The following is a 22,964-nucleotide window of genomic DNA, read 5'->3' as shown; positions in this document are numbered from 1 at the left end:
ATTGGATACAAGATACAGAGTTGTGATTGGTGCTAGGACAGTTTTAGTACGAGCTGATTGGACAAAGAGCTCTGTCTCAACCTCAGCAGTAGCATCCTGTTCTAACCATCCCATGCACCTGTCCTGTCCTACAAGGGACATGCCAGGTGAAAAAGCGAAGCCCATCCACACAGGTAGACACTGAACAAACGACTGCTCACAATTCGCCAGCTGTCACACCAATGCAAATGAGCGATCGGATGACTAAATCAACAAAAAGCCAAAACAGGGTGTCACGGCTGACCTCTTGTAAGACGACCCCCCCCCTTCTCTCTCTCTCTACACAGAGTTTGGAATGGAGCATCTGCCTGGCAGTCCAAGGAAAGGGGAGGCTGTAGGGTTGTAACACAGACACTTATTCCTCCAAATGAACCGACACCTCTGCATTATTAATGATTACATGGAACAGCTGCATGTGTCCGTGGAACATGGAACAGCTGCATGTGTCCGTGGAACATGGAACAGCTGCATGTGTCCGTGGAACATGGAACAGCTGCATGTGTCCGTGGAACATGGAACAGCTGCATGTGTCCGTGGAACATGGAACAGCTGCATGTGTCCGTGGAACATGGAACAGACTCGCAACAGCAGCACTGGACAAACAATCTATACAAGTTCTATGAGAGCTGACTCTCAACAGTGTTTCTCTCTCTCTCTCTCAATTCAATTCAAAGGGCTTTATTGGCATGGGAAACATATGTTTACATTGCCAAAGTAAGTTAAATAAATAATAGACAAAAGTTAAATAAACAATAAAAAATGAACAGTAAACATTACACTCATAAAAGTTGCAAAGAAATAGAGACATTTCAAATGTCATATGTATATATACAGTGTTATAACGATGTGCAAATAGTTAAAAAGCGAAAATAAATAAACATAAATATGGGTTATATTTACAATGGTGTTTGTTCTTCACTGGTTGACCTTTTCTTGTGGCAAACAGGTCACAAATCTTGCTGCTGTGAATAGCACACTGTGGTATTTCACTCAATAGATATGGGAGTTTATCAAAATTGGATTTGTTTTCAAATTCTTTGTGGGTCTGTGTAATCTGAGGGAAATATGTGTCTCTAATATAGTTATACATTTGGCGGGAGGTTAGGAAATGCATCTCAGCTTCCACCTCATTTTGTGGGCAGTGTGCACATAGCCTGTCTTCTCTTGAGAGCCAGGTCTGTACATAGTCAAAGCTTAATATTGGGTCAGTCACAGTGGCAGAAGTACTCTCTGTTTTTTTGTTGATTCTTTCCAATGTGTCAAGTAATTATTTTTTTTGTTTTCTCATGATTTGGTTGGTCTAATTGTGCTGTTGTCCTGGGGCTCTGTGGGGTGTGTTTGTGTTTGTGAACAGAGAGAGCCCCAGGACCAGCTTGCTCAGGGGACTCTTCTCCAGGTTCATCTCTCTGTTGGTGATGGCATTGATATGGAAAGTTTGGGAATCTCTTCTTTTTGGGTGGTTGTAGAATTTAACAGCTCTTTTTGGATTTTGATAATTAGCGGGTATCGGCCTAATTCTGCTCTGCATGCATTATTTGGTGTTTTACGTTGTACACAGAGGATATTTTTGCAGAATTCTGCATGCAGAGTCTCAATTTGGTGTTTGTCCCATTTTGTAATTTTTGGGTTGGTGAGCAGACCCCAGCCCTCACAAACATAAAGGACAATGGGTTCTATAACTGATTCAAGTATTTTAGATAGATCCTAATTGGTATGCCAAATTGTATGTTCCCTTTGATGAGTCAAAAGGCCCTTCTTGGCTTGTCTCTCAGATCGTTCACAGCTTTGGAGAAGTTACCAGTGACACTGATGTTTAGGCCGAGGTATGTATAGTTTTTTGTGTGCTCTAGGGCGACGGTGTCTAGATGGAATATGTATGTGGTCCTGGCAACTGGACCTGTTTTGGAACACCATTCATTTTGTCTAACTGAGATTTACTGTCAAGGCCCAGGTCTGACAGAATCTGTGCAGAAGATCTAGGTGCTGCTGTAGGACCTCCTTGGCTGGGGATAGAAGCACCAGATCACCAGCAAACAGTAGGACATTTGACTTCAGATTCTAGTAGGGTGAGACCGGGTCCTGCTGACTGTTCTAGTGCCATTACAAATTTGTTTATATGTTGAAGAGGGTGGGGCTCAAACTGCATCCCTGTCTCACCCCACGGCCCTGTGGAAAGAAATGTGTGTGTTGTTTGTGTGTGTGTTGTTTGCCAATTGGAACAGCACACTTGTTGTTTGTGTACATGGATTTTATAATGTTTTTCCCGCAACACCTGTCCTACGATAGTTTGGTAAAAAGACAACTTGACATTTGCTAAGTATATTGTTTACACTGAGGAAATGTACGAGTCTGCTGTTAACGACAATGCAGAGTATTTTCGAGAGGTTGCTGTTGACACATATCCCACGGTAGTTATTGGGGTCAAATTTGTCTCTACTTTTGTGGATTGGGGTGATCAGTCCTTGGTTCCAAATATTGGGGAAGATGCCAGAGCTGTGGATGATGTTAAAGAGTTGAAGTATAGCCAATTGTAATTTGTGGTCGGTATATTTTATCATTTCAGTTAGGATACTATGAAACCACAGGCCTTTTTGGGTTGGAGGGTTTGTATGTTGTCCTCTAGTTCATTCAATGTAATTGGAGAATCCAGTGGGTTCTAGTAGTCTTTAATAGTTGATTCAAAGATTTGTATTTGATCATTCTTCATCAAACCATTTCTCTCTCTCTCTCACTCAATCCCCCCTCTTCTTCCATAAAGTTACATAAGGATGGGAGTAAACTGTAAACTGTAGAGCAAAGCCAACATAAACACCCAAGCTAATAAACCAATACATTGACATGCTGTGAGAAAAAAACAAACACATGTGGAGTGCTACTTTTGTTAGCCTCAGTGACTTATGCTACTGTTAGATAAACCCCAAATGTGTTCTGCTTTTGTTAGCCTCAGTGACTTATGCTACTGTTAGATAAACCCCAAATGTGTTCTGCTTTTGATAAAGAAAGGCTAACAGCTATGTCATGTAATAAGTAGGGCATATAGAAACTCTGACCCCTATACTGATTGGAGTCATCTGACCCCGCCCATTCACTCAAATTAACCAATAGATGCTCTTTGCTGTCAACTATAAAGAGTGTCAGTGCAAGAGACAGCATCCCATTGATCTGTTCAGGACTTCCTCCCAACAGTAATAGTCAGTCAGTCAAAGTGGTCGTAGTGACAACAGTTTCTCCCGCTGCCTTTTTTCAATATACTAAACACTGTTGCGCTGTGGGTGTGGCATCTTCCTCATCAAATATACAGTAAACATTGTAAAAGGCAAAACTAGAGAATAACCCAAGACGCGTAGACTAGACCAATGAGAGAGAACCCATTTGATCTGAATGTATTTCTGTTGAACAGTTGGGTCATTACCGTGATGTTTATAGCCCCTGACAGGTCTTGTAGATTCCATTTTTTATTAGATGGTGTATATTGACCCCTTTGTCAAATTGGCTTTATCCATTTGCTTTTCCTGGCGCGGGATGATATGTGCCGAACTGACAGATCTCCTGCTCGCTGATACATACTGTAATGAAATAGAGTGAGTTCTATTTTCTGCCTCTGCACCTGTGCTCTGTCCTTTATTGCCTGGTTGTACTCGATAGGCTCCTGTGACGCAGATGGGCACGCCGTAATCTCCTTCATTGTTATAGTCTTTTTGGTCATAGAGGTGTAGAGGATGATTAAATGTTGTGACATACACACAGTGTCGTACCATGGAAGCTATGCTAACTTGCTAGCTTGCTAACACTAGTTTTCAGTGCAGTCTCTTCAGTGTCTGCAAACAGACCGACGTAGAGGACATACCTGTCTAGAATATCAGCCTGACAGAGTCCAAAAAAAGAAGTGGAAATTGTGATGATTTTTGTCATTTTCTTTCCATCTTACGCGTTCTGATGTGAATCAGACGGTGGAACCTATTTCACTCTTCATCGGTTTTTCTCTGAGAGGCCGGAGAAGAGGAACATAAGAGGCTCCTATATCCTGGGAGCTTTTTATGTTGCAACCAAAGGCTTATCTTAATAAAGTATGTCTCTATATGCAGTGGGTAACATTGCAGTTTCACTACCGACAAACCCAAAATAAAAATGAGGCCCAAATAATACTACAGGTTACTTTGTGTGGACTGGTCAGATAGTGTGTCCTTACTAGCCTGTTGGTTGGCTTTAAGATCTAAAACACTACTACATCTAAAACACTACTACATCTAAAATACTACTACATTTAAAACACTACTACATCTAAAACACTACTACATCTAAAACACTACTACATCTAAAATACTACTACATCTAAAACACTACTACATCTAAAATACTACTACATTTAAAACACTACTACATCTAAACACTACTACATCTAAAACACTAATACATTGCTTGATAACACTTTATTTTGCTGTATGCACACATATATATATATTTATTTAACCTTTAGTTAACTAGGCAAGTCACTTAAGAACAAATTCTTATTTTCAATGACGGCCTAGGAACATATCTCAAATGTATCATCCCACTGCATATATACCAGCAGCATACCACCCTGCATCCCACTACATATATACCAGCAGCATACCACCCTGCATCCCACTGAATATATACCAGCAGCATACCACCCTGCATCCCACTGCATATATACCAGCAGCATACCCCCTGTATCCCACTACATATATACCAGCAGCATACCACCCTGCACCCCACTGCATATATACCAGCAGCATACCACCCTGCATCCCACTGCATATATACCAGCAGCATACCACCCTTCATCCCACTGCATATATACCAGCAGCATACCACCCTGCATCCCACTGCATATATACCAGCAGCATACCACCCTGCATCCCACTGCATATATACCAGCAGCATACCACCCTGCATCCCACTGCATATATACCAGCAGCATACCACCCTGCATCCCACTGCATATATACCAGCAGCATACCACCCTGCATCCCACTGCATATATACCAGCAGCATACCACTCTGCATCCCACTGCTGGCTTGCTTCTGAAGCTCAGCAGGATTGGTCCTAGTCGGTCCCTGGATGGGAGACCAGATACTGCTGGAAGTGGTGTTGGAGTGAAATTAGGAGGCACTCTTTCCTCAGGCCTAAATAAAATACCCCAATGCCCCAGGGCAGTGATTGGGGACACTGATTGGGCTGTCTTTTGGATGGGACGTTAAACGGGTGTCCTGACTCTCTGTGGTCACTAAAGATCCCATGTCACTTGTCATAAGAGTAGCGGTGTTAACCCCGGTGTCCTGGTTAAATTCCTAATCTGGCTCTCATACCATCACGGTCACCTAATCATCCCCAGTTTACAATTGGCTCATTCACCCCCCTTCTCCCCTGTAACTATTTCCCAGGTCGTTGCTGTAAATGAGAATGTGTGCTCAGTCAACTTTCCTTTGAAATAACGGCAATATAAAATAAATAAAGTATTAGTGTCTTCACACCATGTGCAGTGCTACGTCAAGATCCTATCCATCACCATTACCGTCCATTCATTCTCTATCTACAACACTGCACATCTCTGTGGTCTTTCTCTCTATCACTCTAACATCACAGTGGGTCTGATCTGATAGTGTTTCATTTCCAGCATCACATGTGGCTGTGTGGGGAGGGCTGTTGATATCAGGCAGCCCTACCCTGTGAGGAGCATGACTGGGTTTGTTGTCAAACCAAATTACACACACTCTCTCCGTGTATAAACCCTAGTCTGAATAACAAGCAGCTAGCTAAGTGGGTCAGGGTCGAGAGAGAGAGAGAGAGAGAGAGAGAGAGAGAGAGAGAGAGAGAGAGAGAGAGAGAGAGAGAGAGAGAGAGAGAGAGTGGGAGAGAGAGAGGGGAGAGGGAGAGAGAGGAAGGGAAGAGAGAGAGAGAGAAGGGAAGAGGAGAGGGAGAGAAGGGGAGGGGAGAGGGGAAGAGAAGAGGGAAGGGAAGAGAGAGGGGGAAGGGAGGGAGAGGGGGAATAGAGATGAGGGAGGGGGAATAGAGAGGAATAATGGTAGAGTGAGAAATAAAAGAGGAAAGGGAAGAGAGGGGAGAAACAAGAGAGAGGAAGGAATGGGCTAGAGTGAGCGAACAAGGGGGAGAAACAAGAGAGAGGAAGGAATGGGCTAGAGTGAGCGAACAAGGGGGAGAAACAAGAGAGAGGAAGGAATGGGCTAGAGTGAGCGAACAAGGGGGAGAAACAAGAGAGAGGAAGGAATGGGCAAGAGTGAGCGAACAAGGGGGAGAAACAAGAGAGAGGAAGGAATGGGCTAGAGTGAGCGAACAAGGGGGAGAAACAAGAGAGAGGAAGGAATGGGCTAGAGTGAGCGAACAAGGGGGAGAAACAAGAGAGAGGAAGGAATGGGCTAGAGGGAGCGAACAAGGGGGAGAAACAAGAGAGAGGAATGAATGGGCTAGAGTGAGCGAACAAGGGGGAGAAACAAGAGAGAGGAAGGAATGGGCTAGAGTGAGCGAACAAGGGGGAGAAACAAGAGAGAGGAAGGAATGGGCTAGAGTGAGCGAACAAGGGGGAGAAACAAGAGAGAGGAAGGAATGGGCTAGAGGGAGCGAACAAGGGGGAGAAACAAGAGAGAGGAATGAATGGGCTAGAGTGAGCGAACAAGGGGGAGAAACAAGAGAGAGGAAGGAATGGGCTAGAGTGAGCGAACAAGGGGGAGAAACAAGAGAGAGGAAGGAATGGGCTAGAGTGAGCGAACAAGGGGGAGAAACAAGAGAGAGGAAAGAATGGGCTAGAGTGAGCGAACAAGGGGGAGAAACAAGAGAGGGAAGGAATGGGCTAGAGTGAGCGAACAAGGGGAGAAACAAGAGAGAGGAAGGAATGGGCTAGAGTGAGCGAACAAGGGGAGAAACAAGAGAGAGGAAGGAATGGGCTAGAGTGAGCGAACAAGGGGAGAAACAAGAGAGAGGAAGGAATGGGCTAGAGGGAGCGAACAAGGGGGAGAAACAAGAGAGAGGAATGAATGGGCTAGAGTGAGCGAACAAGGGGGAGAAACAAGAGAGAGGAAGGAATGGGCTAGAGTGAGCGAACAAGGGGGAGAAACAAGAGAGAGGAAGGAATGGGCTAGAGTGAGCGAACAAGGGGGAGAAACAAGAGAGAGGAAAGAATGGGCTAGAGTGAGCGAACAAGGGGGAGAAACAAGAGAGAGGAAGGAATGGGCTAGAGGGAGCGAACAAGGGGGAGAAACAAGAGAGAGGAAGGAATGGGCTAGAGGGAGCGAACAAGGGGGAGAAACAAGAGAGAGGAAGGAATGGGCTAGAGGGAGCGAACAAGGGGGAGAAACAAGAGAGAGGAAGGAATGGGCTAGAGGGAGCGAACAAGGGGGAGAAACAAGAGAGAGGAAGGAATGGGCTAGAGGGAGCGAACAAGGGGGAGAAAGAGCAAAAGGGGGATGAAAAAGAGAGAGGGATGAGAGAGAGGGGGAAGGGGGAGAAGTGTGGATCTCAGTTTCTGCTCCCCCAGTATTCAATATCAAGTGTGGCATTAATCTTGGACTCCAAATCATAGCCTTGATGAACAACCTCTGTCTGTGGCACATTACATCTCCAAGTGATTCTCTCTCTCTCTCTCTCCCTCCCTCCCTCCCTCCCTCCCTCCCTCCCTCCCTCCCTCCCCAAATGCCAATTTGGTGAGGGTCTAGAGTAAGGCTGAGTGTGTCTTCTTCTATGTCCCAGCACTGTAATTGATGACTATAACAGCCAGGACACTTTCATGACTACATATCTGACTATAACAGCCAGGACACTTTCATGACTACCTATCTGACTATAACAGCCAGGACACTTTCATGACTACCTATCTGACTATAACAGCCAGGACACTTTCATGACTACCTATCTGACTATAACAGCCAGGACACTTTCATGACTACCTATCTGACTATAACAGCCACGACACTTTCATGACTACCTATCTGACTATAACAGCCAGGACACTTTCATGACTACCTATCTGACTATAACAGCCAGGACACTTTCATGACTACCTATCTGACTATAACAGCCAGGACACTTTCATGACTACATATCTGACTATAACAGCCAGGACACTTTCATGACTACCTATCTGACTATAACAGCCAGGACACTTTCATGACTACCTATCTGACTATAACAGCCAGGACACTTTCATGACTACCTATCTGACTATAACAGCCAGGACACTTTCATGACTACCTATCTGACTATAACAGCCAGGACACTTTCATGACTACCTATCTGACTATAACAGCCAGGACACTTTCATGACTACCTATCTGACTATAACAGCCAGGACACTTTCATGACTACCTATCTGACTATAACAGCCAGGACACTTTCATGACTACCTATCTGACTATAACAGCCAGGACACTTTCATGACTACCTATCTGACTATAACAGCCAGGACACTTTCATGACTACCTCTGATCTTTCATGACTACCTATAATAACAGCCAGGACACTTTCATGACTACCTATCTGACTATAACAGCCAGGACACTTTCATGACTACCTATCTGACTATAACAGCCAGGACACTTTCATGACTACCTATCTGACTATAACAGCCAGGACACTTTCATGACTACCTATCTGACTATAACAGCCAGGACACTTTCATGACTACCTATCTGACTATAACAGCCAGGACACTTTCATGACTACCTATCTGACTATAACAGCCAGGACACTTTCATGACTACCTATCTGACTATAACAGCCAGGACACTTTCATGACTACCTATCTGACTATAACAGCCAGGACACTTTCATGACTACCTATCTGACTATAACAGCCAGGACACTTTCATGACTACCTATCTGACTATAACAGCCAGGACACTTTCATGACTACCTATCTGACTATAACAGCCAGGACACTTTCATGACTACCTATCTGACTATAACAGCCAGGACACTTTCATGACTACCTATAACAGCCAGGACACTTTCTGACTATAACAGCCAGGACACTTTCATGACTACCTATCTGACTATAACAGCCAGGACACTTTCATGACTACCTATCTGACTATAACAGCCAGGACACTTTCATGACTACCTATCTGACTATAACAGCCAGGACACTTTCATGACTACCTATCTGACTATAACAGCCAGGACACTTTCATGACTACCTATCTGACTATAACAGCCAGGACACTTTCATGACTACCTATCTGACTATAACAGCCAGGACACTTTCATGACTACCTATCTGACTATAACAGCCAGGACACTTTCATGACTACCTATCTGACTATAACAGCCAGGACACTTTCATGACTACAGCCAGGACACTATCTGACTATAACAGCCAGGACACTTTCATGACTACCTATCTGACTATAACAGCCAGGACACTTTCATGACTACCTATCTGACTATAACAGCCAGGACACTTTCATGACTACCTATCTGACTATAACAGCCAGGACACTTTCATGACTACCTATCTGACTGCCACACTTTCATGACTACAGCCAGCCAGACACTTTCATGACTACCTATCTGACTATAACAGCCAGGACACTTTCATGACTACCTATCTGACTATAACAGCCAGGACACTTTCATGACTACCTATCTGACTATAACAGCCAGGACACTTTCATGACTACCTATCTGACTATAACAGCCAGGACACTTTCATGACTACCTATCTGACTATAACAGCCAGGACACTTTCATGACTACCTATCTGACTATAACAGCCAGGACACTTTCATGACTACCTATCTGACTATAACAGCCAGGACACTTTCATGACTACCTATCTGACTATAACAGCCAGGACACTTTCATGACTACCTATCTGACTATAACAGCCAGGACACTTTCATGACTACCTATCTGACTATAACAGCCAGGACACTTTCATGACTACCTATCTGACTATAACAGCCAGGACACTTTCATGACTACCTATCTGACTATAACAGCCAGGACACTTTCATGACTACCTATCTGACTATAACAGCCAGGACACTTTCATGACTACATTTCATGACTACCTATCTGACTATAACAGCCAGGACACTTTCATGACTACCTATCTGACTATAACAGCCAGGACACTTTCATGACTACATATCTGACTATAACAGCCAGGACACTTTCATGACTACCTATCTGACTATAACAGCCAGGACACTTTCATGACTACCTATCTGACTATAACAGCCAGGACACTTTCATGACTACCTATCTGACTATAACAGCCAGGACACTTTCATGACTACCTATCTGACTATAACAGCCAGGACACTTTCATGACTACCTATCTGACTATAACCAGGACACTTTCATGACTACAACAGCCAGGACACTTTCATGACTACCTATCTGACTATAACAGCCAGGACACTTTCATGACTACCTATCTGACTATAACAGACACTTTCATGACTACAGCCAGGACACTTTCATGACTACCTATCTGACTATAACAGCACTTTCATGACTACCTATCTGACTATAACAGACACTAACTACATATCTGGGACACTTTCATGACTACCTATCTGACTATAACAGCCAGGACACTTTCATGACTACCTATCTGACTATAACAGCCAGGACACTTTCATGACTACCTATCTGACTATAACAGCCAGGACACTTTACTTTCCATGATGACTACATATCTGACTATAACAGCCAGGACACTTTCATGACTACCTATCTGACTATAACAGCCAGGACACTTTCATGACTACCTATCTGACTATAACAGCCAGGACACTTTCATGACTTCCTATCTGACTATAACAGCCAGGACACTTTCATGACTACCTATCTGACTATAACAGCCAGGACACTTTCATGACTACAACAGCCAGGACACTTTCATGACTACCTATCTGACTATAACAGCCAGGACACTTTCATGACTACCTATCTGACTATAACAGCCAGGACACTTTCATGACTACCTATCTGACTATAACAGCCAGGACACTTTCATGACTACCTATCTGACTATAATAGGCACTTTCATGACTACCTATCTGACTATAACAGCCAGGACACTTTCATGACTACCTATCTGATTATAACAGCCAGGACACTTTCATGACTACCTATCTGACTATAACAGCCAGGACACTTTCATGACTACAACAGCCAGGACACTTTCATGACTACATATCTGACTATAACAGCCAGGACACTTTCATGACTACCTATCTGATTATAACAGCCAGGACACTTTCATGACTACCTATCTGACTATAACAGCCAGGACACTTCCATGACTACCTATCTGACTATAACAGCCAGGACACTTTCATGACTACCTATCTGATTATAACAGCCAGGACACTTTCATGACTACCTATCTGACTATAACAGCCAGGACACTTTCATGACTACCTATCTGACTATAACAGCCAGGACACTTTCATGACTACCTATCTGACTATAACAGCCACGACACTTTCATGACTACCTATCTGACTATAACAGCCAGGACACTTTCATGACTACCTATCTGACTATAACAGCCAGGACACTTTCATGACTACCTATCTGACTATAACAGCCAGGACACTTTCATGACTACATATCTGACTATAACAGCCAGGACACTTTCATGACTACCTATCTGACTATAACAGCCAGGACACTTTCATGACTACCTATCTGACTATAACAGCCAGGACACTTTCATGACTACAACAGCCAGGACACTTTCATGACTACCTATCTGACTATAACAGCCAGGACACTTTCATGACTACCTATCTGACTATAACAGCCAGGACACTTTCATGACTACCTATCTGACTATAACAGCCAGGACACTTTCATGACTACATATCTGACTATAACAGCCAGGACACTTTCATGACTACCTATCTGACTATAACAGCCAGGACACTTTCATGACTACCTATCTGACTATAACAGCCAGGACACTTTCATGACTACAACAGCCAGGACACTTTCATGACTACCTATCTGACTATAACAGCCAGGACACTTTCATGACTACCTATCTGACTATAATAGGCACTTTCATGACTACCTATCTGACTATAATAGGCACTTTCATGACTACCTATCTGACTGTAATAGGCACTTTCATGACTACTTATCTGACTATAATAGGCACTTTCATGACTACTTATCTGACTATAATAGGCACTTTCATGACTACCTATCTGACTATAATAGGCACTTTCATGACTACCTATCTGACTATAACAGCCACGACACTTTCATGACTACCTATCTGACTATAACAGCCAGGACACTTTCATGACTACCTATCTGACTATAACAGCCAGGACACTTTCATGACTACCTATCTGACTATAACAGCCAGGACACTTTCATGACTACATATCTGACTATAACAGCCAGGACACTTTCATGACTACCTATCTGACTATAACAGCCAGGACACTTTCATGACTACCTATCTGACTATAACAGCCAGGACACTTTCATGACTACCTATCTGACTATAACAGCCAGGACACTTTCATGACTACCTATCTGACTATAACAGCCAGGACACTTTCATGACTACCTATCTGACTATAACAGCCAGGACACTTTCATGACTACCTATCTGACTATAACAGCCAGGACACTTTCATGACTACCTATCTGACTATAATAGGCACTTTCATGACTACCTATCTGACTATAATAGGCACTTTCATGACTACCTATCTGACTATAATAGGCACTTTCATGACTACCTATCTGACTATAATAGGCACTTTCATGACTACCTATCTGACTATAATGCACTTTCAGCCAGGACACTTTCATGACTACCTATCTGACTATAACAGCCAGGACACTTTCATGACTACCTATCTGACTATAACAGCCAGGACACTTTCATGACTACCTATCTGACTATAATAGGCACTTTCATGACTACCTATCTGACTATAATAGGCACTTTCATGACTACCTATCTGACTATAATAGGCACTTTCATGACTACCTATCTGACTATAATAGGCACTTTCATGACTACTTATCTGACTATAATAGGCACTTTCATGACTACAACAGCCAGGACACTTTCATGACTACCTATCTGACTATAACAGCCAGGACACTTTCATGACTACCTATCTGACTATAACAGCCAGGACACTTTCATGACTACCTATCTGACTATAATAGGCACTTTCATGACTACCTATCTGACTATAATAGGCACTTTCATGACTACCTATCTGACTATAATAGGCACTTTCATGACTACCTATCTGACTATAATAGGCACTTTCATGACTACTTATCTGACTATAATAGGCACTTTCATGACTACCTATCTGACTATAATAGGCACTTTCATGACTACCTATCTGACTATAATAGGCACTTTCATGACTACTTATCTGACTATAACAGCCAGGACACTTTCATGACTACCTATCTGACTATAATAGGCACTTTCATGACTACTTATCAAGCCCTGCTGTGACTCATATCACTGGGAAGAGGGAGAGAGTAGGTGAGAGAGGGAGTAGGGATTCAGGCCTATATAAATCATAGCCTGGAAGCATTTCACTCTCTCTGGCACTGCCTCGTAAAGACAGGAGTGAGTGCTGTAAGGAGCTGAAATTCATAGTGGTAAAAATGTGAGTTTATAACGACATCGGATAAGGGGGTTTTAATGGCAAAAACGATAACGATGTTTCATATACTCAAAACATTATGATGATTTAACACCAGTGTTTGAGTTATGCCCTCAGTCAGGATTTGACACTTTCCTTTTAATCTGTGAAGAAAATTAGGTTTGATATCACCTTTCAATTTCATGAACGTTTCTCAGACCCTGCATAATCTAAGATACATTTTTGATTTGCTTGTTTGATCTTGTAAGTACAGTACATGTATTTCCTATTTTGTGATTGTTACCTGCTGTAGTGTGAGGAACCACACTGTGCAGCGTGTTTAGACCAAGGTAAAAGTTGATCAGTTTATCTCAGGATGCTACAGCTGAAAGTTAGATAAGTTGATTTCCAGCACTTTTTTGTTATGCTTATTTGAAGTGGTTGGGGTGGTTTCTGTGCTGATTTATCCCAAGGCATGATGTGGAGCAATATGACCATATACCTTGTGCTCAAAGATAACCTGCATACTATATGGCAGATCTTCATCTGAGCCAGTTTGCAGCAACAGGTCATGTGAATTATTAAGTGGATTATAATCAAGGACATTTTTGTAGAAGTTGATACATTTTATGTAAGGGAAAATCAAGTGGAAATTATAAACTTCAGAAGCCCTTATAAAATGCAAATCCACTGCAAGTTAAACATCTGTAGGGGCTGCCAGAGATACCATGACAACACAAACACACAGACACACAATCTGAAATAACTCAAAAATGACATTTAATCACTTACAGTATGATACACACACGGGATATTACAAAAGTATTTATACAGAATACCAACTACGACCAACCACACTGCGCAAACACACAATCACTACTTGGTACAATGAACAAATACCAACCCAGGGACATGATAACACGCTGGTAACTAAGTTCTCATTTCAGCCATTATGTTTCCTCAGCATAACCCTTTGTCAATGTCCCATTAAATTAATCTAAAATCTAACTTCCAGCCCAATTAATTCAGATGTTGGGTGAATCATTCTCTAAGCAAAACGCCGTGCACAGTGCCTCATTAAAATATGCATCAGCATCCCATTCAATTTAGATGCCCTCTCTTTCTCTCCACATCTCTCTCTCTCTCTCTTCACCTCTTGTGACACCTGCTTAACGCAACAGGTAAAATGCTTATTAGATCATTAACAAGCAGTTTTTTCGTCCTCAATGCAACAAACTGACAGACCCCACATTTCCATCTTCTCAAGTCTGATTTACAGAATCTGAATTCTGAATAGAAAATAATTCCACCATCTGTTATGAAGATCAAAACTGACTTCGGGAGTCTTGTTCAGTCATTAAGCTTTTAATCAGGAACCATTGTTCCTGTACCCAAGGAGGCAAAGATAGCTGAAATAAATGACTATCGTCCCGTAGCACTCACTTCTGTCATCATGAAGTGCTTTGAGAGGCTAGTCAAGGATCACAGGGAGCACCTCCCTATCCACATCGAAGGGACAGCCGTGGAGAAAGGGGAAAGTTTTAAGTTCCTGGGCGTACACATCACAGACAAACTGAAATGGTCCAACCACACAGACAGTGTGGTGAAGAAGGCACAACAGCGCCTCTTCAACCTCAGGAGGCTGAAGAAATTTGGCTTGTCACCCAAATTCCTGACAAACTTTTACAGATGCACAATCAAGAGCATCCTGTCGGGCTTTATCACAGCCTGGTATGGCAACTGCACCGCCCTCAACCGCAAGGCCGCAAGGCTCTCACACCGCTACCATCCAGAAGGCGAGGTCAGTACAGGTGCATCAAAGCTGGGACCAAGAGACTGAAGAACAGCTTCTATCTCAAGGCCATCAGACTGCTAAAGAGCTGCTGCCTACATTGAGACCCAATCACTGGACACTTTAATAAATTGATCACTGGACACTTTAAACAATGCCACTTTAAATATTGCCACTTTAATAATGTTTACATATCTTACATTACTAATATCACATGTAAATATTGTATTTTATACCATCTATTGCACCTTGCCTGTGCCGCCCGGCCATCGCTCATCAATATACTTATATGTACATATTCTCATTCACTCCTTTAGATTTGTGTGTATACGGTAGTTGTTGGGGAATTGTTAGATTACTTGTTAGATATTACAGCACTGTCGGAACTAGAAGCACAAGCATTTCGCTACACTTGCATTAACATCTGCTAACCATGTGTATGTGACCAATACAATTTGATTTGATTTGATGTGGTCTGGAGTCGGGAACTTAAGACTGCTACACCAGCCACGGGTACTGATATGTACAATCAACTATCTGTCTGTTGGAACCATCATAAATGAAGGAGAATTGGGATAGTCTCATAGGGAACCTGTGTAACATGGACAGTGTTCTGTAACATGTACATTATTAACTGCTCATATGTGCCACTTGGACAAAGACGTAATACTAGAATGAACAAGAGGTCTCTACTAACAAGAAGTGACATCATTCCAAAAGGATCCGTTCCAGAAGGATATGAGACCTCATCATTGATGTTACTACTAAAAGCTATTCTTCAATCCGATTTAACTTGGTTCAGCCTCACTTACTTTAGTTGAATTGACTTAAGTCCATCGGTATAGCTAAATGACTAGAACTCAAATGTAATACATTAGCTACAATGAAGCCTTAGCTCGCTAGTACCACCGTAGTTTCACATCTCCCTTTTTTTACATGGGATTTTCCCTCATGCGAATTGTTTAAAAAATTGAAAAATAACATGTTTATTTTTCACCACTGTCAGCTACACCTGGTCTCCCATCCAGGACCGACCCTGCTTAGCTTCAGAGGTAAACCAGCAGTGGGATGCAGGGTGGAATGCTGCTGGAATGAATGTGCCAAAACATGCCACTGGAAAAAAGGCAGAGAAAGCAAAGGCCAGGGTAACATAACCAAAGATAGGGAACATTGCAGGAAAGAGGGAGGAGTTTTATTTAATTGCGCAAATCATTAAAAAAATGTTTTTTTACCATCCATTTACAATTCATTTGCACTCGCATTTAAAAGATATTACCTTGCAAAATGTTGTTTTACTATCAATACTTTTGGGTTTATGTTTTGCTTTCAATAATATCAATTATTTTTGTTTGTAATAATAATAATTTTTGTTCTCAATTTCAGGCATTTTCCTTGATATTAATGGCACAAAAGTAAGTCACTTACTAAAGGATTGCATCATATAATAACACTATTACTGGAACGCTTGAATCCTTCATTGAAAGATTAACAAGGCAACAGTAAACATGTTGTTCCCCACAAATTATGCAGGCACAATTAGTGACAACAATTCAAGCTCAAACAGGACAGGAAATTTGCTTGTTCAAAGTTTGGAATTTCAATTCATTACTATAGCACCTCCCTTGGGCCTATCCGTGTCATTTTGTAAATGCCTGGTTTCTATGGCAAGACGCATTATTCACCCAAGTTTTGTCAAACTCAGGCCAGTGCTGACTGAGATATTTTTAGGCTATACAGTGCTTACTTTGCTTACAAACATTGGAGTAAATGTGGAGTTCTTACATGTGAGACTACAAATTAGATTTTCACATGTGAAAAACGTTTGTATGACTGCTAACCGTGATTAAATAAAGGCAACAGTAAACATGTAGTCTCCCACAAATGATGTAGCGCCCCCCTTGGGCCAATCAGCATATGGCAAGATGCATCATTCAACCAAGTTTCTTAAAAATCGGGCCAGTTGTGTCTGAGATATTGCTTGTGATTAACGTATGTACAGTTCATTATTATAACTCTCCCCCCCCTTGGGACAATCAGTGTCATTATGTAAATGCCAGATCTCTATGGCAAGATGCTTCATTCACCCAAGAGATTTTCACATGTGAATACTGCTCAATTCCGGTCTTGGAAGGCTGAAACACTTCTGTTTTTTGTTTCTACATGGAAGTTAATTGTACTCACCTGGTGTCCACGGTCTGAATAAGTCCCTGGTTAGAACGAGACGATGAACACCGGTAGAGTTTTGACGTTTTGTTCCTTTTGGTTTTTGTCCATTTTTTTTTTTAGGCTGTTCGCACACACAATTTTCTTTGTTTGAGGCAAGTCAAAGTTAGATAGCTGAAGTCTATGCCTCTTTGTCTGTGATTGTTCAACAGTACTACTCCTGGTAGGATTGGGAGCTATGGACAGGATTCTTCAATGAAGCTAGACATGTTATCATTCAATAAGCGATGACTAGTTTTCATGCTATTTTTTTAACTTGAGAAATACTGCACCAAACATCTTAGTTAATTAATTACAGATTTCTTAATGAATCTTAGATTCATTCTATCTATTCTGAGGAACACTGGCTATGTTGTTGCTATGGCATCTCAAGAGGGACAAACGTTAATATTGCCACTTCTTTCTAATTTTTCAAGAACTTTTAAGGGAGTATGTGAGGCATAGACATTTGCTGGGAGAAAACCGAACCTAGTATGCGGGTGCCTTTAGTCCCTATCGCTATACGAATTGCATCACACCTAGTGTTTCATGCTTACATTTACATATAGATTAACATGTAGATGTAGATTAACATATAGATAGGTGTAATATAAACAGGAACGCACACAGATGTGATACGACTCAGTAGGGGTGTGAGACTGTGAGGAAAACAACCCAGAGAGAGTCATATGCATCTGGGATAGCCAAGGCTACAATCACAGAGCTGGGCTACAGCAAGATAACTAGACAATGCAGGGGCGCAACTTTCACTGGGGGCAGGAGGGACATGTCCCCCCACAAATTCTGAAATGGCATTTTTGTCCCCCCCAGTTTCATCATTGGAATGTGATACAAAATGAGGCAACGGTGTGCTTTAGGACCATGCGAATGCCTCCGAGCAGTCGGGTAGGCTGTCCCCCACACGTCTAAAACCAAAGTTGCGCCCCTGCTTTGATGTATAGCAGTCAAACTACTTAGTCTAAACTGAATCTGAATCTTTTTTAGATCCCAATCCCTTTAAACAAAGAGATCTAGGAAGAGGGAAAAAGCATACAGAACACCATAGCCACAGATCTAGAATCAGCTTTATCTTACTCATGGATAATCTTAACCATTAGGGGCACTAATCAGTCACTCCAGGATTTCTCAGAGATTTTTTGTAATATTTGCAAATCAAGCATTTTGCCCCGGAAATGCTGACATTTTGCATGGCAATTTGCGATGATTTTGTCCAATTTGTTGCAAAAATGCACTGACGAGGTAAAAGGTTTGCTGACGTGTGGCTTGATTGAACCATATTATGCAGTAAATGTGCGGTGATTGGTTGAAATAGCGAGCCCTCTTTTTGTACTGCTGTGATGGGTCCGTTTTATATGATGATATTGCTATTATTTGACAGTTTTATGCAGAAATAGTGCGGTGATTGATAAAATTTGCAAGTCCCCGTGCAATATGCAGAGAATTGTTGATTTAGAAAAAATATGTGGTTTCATGGAATGCTGGAGGAACTGAATAATGCAAAACTGACTTTAGCTCAGTGTCTTATTTGGGAAACTACATCCTGTCAATTCACTCGTGAGCTTCAATAGACCTAATCTCTCCCTACACCTCAGGATCTGCTACTACAGTATAGTAACCAGACTCCTTTGTTTGTACGGGGTTCTCTCTTCTTAACCTGTGTTTAATTACAATAGTGCAGCTGTTGCTGGTTTACACAACGAGGTAATATATCTGTCATGTCACCCTGCCTCCATGGCGCCTGCTGTTTATACAGAACAGAGTACAGGACAGAACCCATTACCCACTACAGCCATAGTCCCCGTTACCATGGCTACTGTACAGTAGACTACTGCAGGGGTTCCAAACGTTTTTCACCCCCTCCCAGCATTAGGGAACACACACACAACGTCTATTTCTATGGACACAAGTACTGTTCACACCCCTCTTGTTGGTGGGGAGAATTTAGCAGTTTTATCAGAAAATGCAATTCTATAGATTGTGCCATGTCTAATGTGTATTCATGTGATATTTGAGCGACAAAAAGATTACAACAAATCTAAGGGGCTCAAAAACCTATGTTAAAAAATGTTAGCTAACATGGTCTAGTTGATCTGGACATTTCTGATAAGTTATAAATAGCTCTCTAAGGTACACAATGACTAACATGGTCTAGTTGATCTGGACATTTCTGATAAGTTATAAATAGCTCTCTAAGGTACACAATGACTAACATGGTCTAGTTGATCTGGACATTTCTGATAAGTTATAAATAGCTCTCTAAGGTACACAATGACTAACATGGTCTAGTTGATCTGGACATTTCTGATAAGTTATAAATAGCTCTCTAAGGTACACAATGACTAACATGGTCTAGTTGATCTGGACATTTCTGATAAGTTATAAATAGCTCTCTAAGGTACACAATGACTAACATGGTCTAGTTGATCTGGACATTTCTGATAAGTTATAAATAGCTCTCTAAGGTACACAATGACTAACATGGTCTAGTTGATCTGGACATTTCTGATAAGTTATAAATAGCTCTCTAAGGTACACAATGACTAACATGGTCTAGTTGATCTGGACATTTCTGATAAGTTATAAATAGCTCTCTAAGGTACACAATGACTAACATGGTCTAGTTGATCTGGACATTTCTGATAAGTTATAAATAGCTCTCTAAGGTACACAATGACTAACATGGTCTAGTTGATCTGGACATTTCTGATAAGTTATAAATAGCTCTCTAAGGTACACAATGACTAACATGGTCTAGTTGATCTGGACATTTCTGATAAGTTATAAATAGCTCTCTAAGGTACACAATGACTAACATGGTCTAGTTGATCTGGACATTTCTGATAAGTTATAAATAGCTCTCTAAGGTACACAATGACTAACATGGTCTAGTTGATCTGGACATTTCTGATAAGTTATAAATAGCTCTCTAAGGTACACAATGACTAACATGGTCTAGTTGATCTGGACATTTCTGATAAGTTATAAATAGCTCTCTAAGGTACACAATGACTAACATGGTCTAGTTGATCTGGACATTTCTGATAAGTTATAAATAGCTCTCTAAGGTACACAATGACTAACATGGTCTAGTTGATCTGGACATTTCTGATAAGTTATAAATAGCTCTCTAAGGTACACAATGACTAACATGGTCCTTCTGTAGCTCAGTTGGTAGAGCATGGCGCTTGTAACGCCAGGGTAGTGGGTTCGATTCCCGGGACCACCCATACGTAGAATGTATGCACACATGACTGTAAGTCGCTTTGGATAAAAGCGTCTGCTAAATGGCATATATTATGGTCTAGTTGATCTGGACATTTCTGATAAGTTATAAATAGCTCTCTAAGGTACACAATGACTAACATGGTCTAGTTGATCTGGACATTTCTGATAAGTTATAAATAGCTCTCTAAGGTACACAATGACTAACATGGTCTAGTTGATCTGGACATTTCTGATAAGTTATAAATAGCTCTCTAAGGTACACAATGACTAACATGGTCTAGTTGATCTGGACATTTCTGATAAGTTATAAATAGCTCTCTAAGGTACACAATGACTAACATGGTCTAGTTGATCTGGACATTTCTGATAAGTTATAAATAGCTCTCTAAGGTACACAATGACTAACATGGTCTAGTTGATCTGGACATTTCTGATAAGTTATAAATAGCTCTCTAAGGTACACAATGACTAACATGGTCTAGTTGATCTGGACATTTCTGATAAGTTATAAATAGCTCTCTAAGGTACACAATGACTAACATGGTCTAGTTGATCTGGACATTTCTGATAAGTTATAAATAGCTCTCTAAGGTACACAATGACTAACATGGTCTAGTTGATCTGGACATTTCTGATAAGTTATAAATAGCTCTCTAAGGTACACAATGACTAACATGGTCTAGTTGATCTGGACATTTCTGATAAGTTATAAATAGCTCTCTAAGGTACACAATGACTAACATGGTCTAGTTGATCTGGACATTTCTGATAAGTTATAAATAGCTCTCTAAGGTACACAATGACTAACATGGTCTAGTTGATCTGGACATTTCTGATAAGTTATAAATAGCTCTCTAAGGTACACAATGACTAACATGGTCTAGTTGATCTGGACATTTCTGATAAGTTATAAATAGCTCTCTAAGGTACACAATGACTAACATGGTCTAGTTGATCTGGACATTTCTGATAAGTTATAAATAGCTCTCTAAGGTACACAATGACTAACATGGTCTAGTTGATCTGGACATTTCTGATAAGTTATAAATAGCTCTCTAAGGTACACAATGACTAACATGGTCTAGTTGATCTGGACATTTCTGATAAGTTATAAATAGCTCTCTAAGGTACACAATGACTAACATGGTCTAGTTGATCTGGACATTTCTGATAAGTTATAAATAGCTCTCTAAGGTACACAATGACTAACATGGTCTAGTTGATCTGGACATTTCTGATAAGTTATAAATAGCTCTCTAAGGTACACAATGACTAACATGGTCTAGTTGATCTGGACATTTCTGATAAGTTATAAATAGCTCTCTAAGGTACACAATGACTAACATGGTCTAGTTGATCTGGACATTTCTGATAAGTTATAAATAGCTCTCTAAGGTACACAATGACTAACATGGTCTAGTTGATCTGGACATTTCTGATAAGTTATAAATAGCTCTCTAAGGTACACAATGACTAACATGGTCTAGTTGATCTGGACATTTCTGATAAGTTATAAATAGCTCTCTAAGGTACACAATGACTAACATGGTCTAGTTGATCTGGACATTTCTGATAAGTTATAAATAGCTCTCTAAGGTACACAATGACTAACATGGTCTAGTTGATCTGGACATTTCTGATAAGTTATAAATAGCTCTCTAAGGTACACAATGACTAACATGGTCTAGTTGATCTGGACATTTCTGATAAGTTATAAATAGCTCTCTAAGGTACACAATGACTAACATGGCAATAGGAACTTATGATGCGCTACCAAATATGGAAATTCCACCTTGTGCATTCTACTATTACAACTTTTAAGAGTACGTTTAAAGCTGGATTGGGTTCTTTAAAAAAAAAAAATTGTGGGAGTACGGAGAAATAGCCCCTCTTGTTCCGAGACACTGATTTAAGGATTTGGGGAAGGTGAGCTGATACTAGGTCAGTGCCGAACTGCAACTTTAGACCGATGTGTGTCAGTGTGGGACAGAACAGACATGAGCAGGGTACAGGCGTTGTTGTTATGGACAGTGTTATAAGGTTGAAAGGCAGATGTTATCAT

General features: G+C 41.2%; 1 protein-coding gene and 1 long non-coding RNA gene across 3 annotated transcripts in view; both read right to left on the bottom strand.

Moving 5' to 3' along the window:
* LOC118376610 (thymocyte selection-associated high mobility group box protein TOX-like) overlaps positions 1–22,964 on the bottom strand; it is a 126,927-nt gene that overhangs the window by 80,640 nt on the left and 23,323 nt on the right.
* Positions 11,098–12,481, bottom strand: LOC127907618 (uncharacterized). 2 transcript variants are annotated; one of them, XR_008065172.1, is made up of 3 exons: positions 12,422–12,481; positions 11,450–11,969; positions 11,098–11,157 (listed from the first exon to the last, which is right to left on the bottom strand). It is a non-coding gene; the product is annotated as an uncharacterized LOC127907618 (long non-coding RNA). The 2 variants fall into 2 exon arrangements; XR_008065171.1 differs by lacking the exon at positions 11,098–11,157 and adding an exon at positions 11,238–11,297.

This window comes from Oncorhynchus keta, chromosome 15, assembly GCF_023373465.1.
Source record: "Oncorhynchus keta strain PuntledgeMale-10-30-2019 chromosome 15, Oket_V2, whole genome shotgun sequence".
Classification (NCBI taxonomy): Eukaryota; Metazoa; Chordata; class Actinopteri; order Salmoniformes; family Salmonidae; genus Oncorhynchus; species Oncorhynchus keta.
The sequence above is the reverse complement of the archived record's forward strand: the minus strand, read 5'-3'. Positions and strand labels throughout refer to the sequence as shown.